This window comes from Erinaceus europaeus, chromosome 13 (assembly GCF_950295315.1).
Source record: "Erinaceus europaeus chromosome 13, mEriEur2.1, whole genome shotgun sequence".
Lineage (NCBI taxonomy): Eukaryota > Metazoa > Chordata > Mammalia > Eulipotyphla > Erinaceidae > Erinaceus > Erinaceus europaeus.
Window position 1 is genome coordinate 59,398,391 of NC_080174.1, and position 2,336 is coordinate 59,400,726.

Genomic DNA, 2,336 nt, shown 5'->3' on the forward strand with positions numbered 1-2,336 from the left:
CCTGTTCCTCATGGGTGACAGGACCACTCGAGCAGTGACTACAGAATCTGCACTAGGCACATTTCTCCCTTCTGTGTTCAAGTGTTCTCTTTATCTTGTATTTTTAATTATTTTTTTAAAATGCACTGAATTCAGGTTAAAAACCAACACCGAAATGGATCTCAACAGGTCTAAAAGCCCAGAAAAAGATGCACTGGGCACACCTGGAGGCCATGTGTTCCTAAAATCCCTTCTCAGTACTAAACAAGTGGACTGATTCTGTTTTTACAATAAAAAAAAAAAGAAAGAAAAGCTGAAATATTGCATAGAAGTACCAGAAACTGCCTCATTGGGAACAAAACCTATTTATATTAAATAAAAACCCAGTTGCAGACTGCATCTGCACATTTACAGCATGGTGAAGCACACTGTGACCAACCAGTGTGCTTCTGGCACTCACACTACAGGATGCACATTTGCTACATAAGAGAAAAGCGAGGGCAGAGAGGGGGGTGAGAGGGAGAGAGAAGGAGTGCTGGCTCACTTCTGGTTCTGGAGCTGATTGGACAGCCAGTCCAGTCCCTCATAGAGCCCATCACTACTGGTGGCACAAGTGGTCAAATGTACCAGTTCCTATGGTGCAGGGAGTTCAGGCCCATCTTGTCTGTGATCTTGGCAGCATTCATGGCATTAGGAAGGTCCTGCTTATTAGTGAACACAAGCACAATGGCATCCCTGAGCTCATCTTCAGCCAACATCCAGATTCATGAGCTCCTCACAGGCCTCGTTCACACACTCTCTGTCATTACTGTCAGCCACAAAGAACAGACTCTGTGTGTTCTGGAAGTAGTGGTGCCACAGAGGCTGGATCTTGTCCTGGCCACTCACATCACACACGGTGAAACTGTTGTTCCTATACTTCACAGTTTCTACGTTGAAGCCTATAGTGGGAATGGTGGTCACAATTTCACCCAACTTCAGTTTGTACAGGATGGTGGTCTTTCCTGCAGCATCCAGGCCCACCAAGAGAATGCACATTTCTTTTTGCCAAAAAAAAAAAAAAGCCTTTGAAGAGGTATGCAAAAATATTCCCCATATTTGTAGACTAATGGGAGCAGATGTTAGTTTCGCTCCCACAAGATGGCAGCTCTGACCATAATTAAACTATCTTAAAGGCATTCTTACTGAGAATGAGGAAGGTTCCTTGTTGTCTTAGAATTTAAGAAGGTAACACATAATTATTATTATAACCAAGTTATTTGGGATCTTGGTATACTTTGAAAATTCCATGGTTGGGACTTACTGTACCATACAAGACCTTACCATTATTTATTTCATTTAACGCTACTATAAATACCTATATCTTATATATATAACATGACCAGTTGCGTCTAAGATTATAAGTGATTTAATATTTTTAAAAGTTATTATTAGAAATGAATTAACCATTTAAGTCCAGTGTTAGAATTTGCCAGTTTACTAATTTGAAACCTTAAGCACTTAGACTAAAGGAATATATACTTGGAACTGAAATCTATGCTTTTCAAAGCTCAAGACATTCAATCTATTTTTCCCCTCTCATATTGCTTAAGTGGTGATGTATAAGACTATTAGTTAATAGGAGTATATATTGACACCATTCCAACCACCAATGTCTGCCTTTAGCCCCCCCACAATGGAATTGAAATTCTACCCAATCCCCCACATACACACCAGAGTTTTTTACTTTAATGCTGTTGGGACTATGTGTAAGCTTGATAGAGCTTAGGGAGAACTACCCCCATCCTTGGATGGAGGTCTGAGAAGATACCCTCTTGGTGAGTCTCTCTCAACCGAGGTGAGCAAAAGGGGAGAAACTCAGATTTAGTTCTTTCCTTCTTGACTCTCAGGCCCACAGAAACCCCAATACTTCTCCCCATTAACTGCAGGTCACATGGCCGCCTACTTTAAGATTCATTCACTCAAAGTTCACACATTCCACCTCACCTTTTGATCACAAAGGAAGAGCACATCCTGTCACACACTCCTAACACCAGACAAGTGAGAAGCCCCCAAGACCTTATTTCCTGTAGCCCTTTTGATGTCTTTGAAGCCTTGTTCTTCCTTCTCTATCTCACCCCTATTTTTCTCTCAAATGCCTTTGGATAATTAAATGCCTGCAACAGGAGACTAATTGTATTGATCTTTATGTATCAACTCTTGTCACACCAACCACAGCCATAGAGGCATGCTGACCTTTAAGAAACCTGTGAATTCTGACGTATGTGAAAACTGTTCTTTGTCTAGCCTTCTATATCAACCCAACCCTCCCCCCAATAAACAAGTGTGTTCGTACCAGAATCCTCCCCGAGTTTCTT

The 2,336-nt window shown here is 41.4% G+C and overlaps 1 pseudogene; it reads right to left on the reverse strand.

Moving 5' to 3' along the window:
• Nucleotides 1-519: 519 nt before the first annotated feature.
• Nucleotides 520-1,075, reverse strand: LOC103111999 (ADP-ribosylation factor 1-like; annotated as a pseudogene).
• Nucleotides 1,076-2,336: the final 1,261 nt, after the last annotated feature.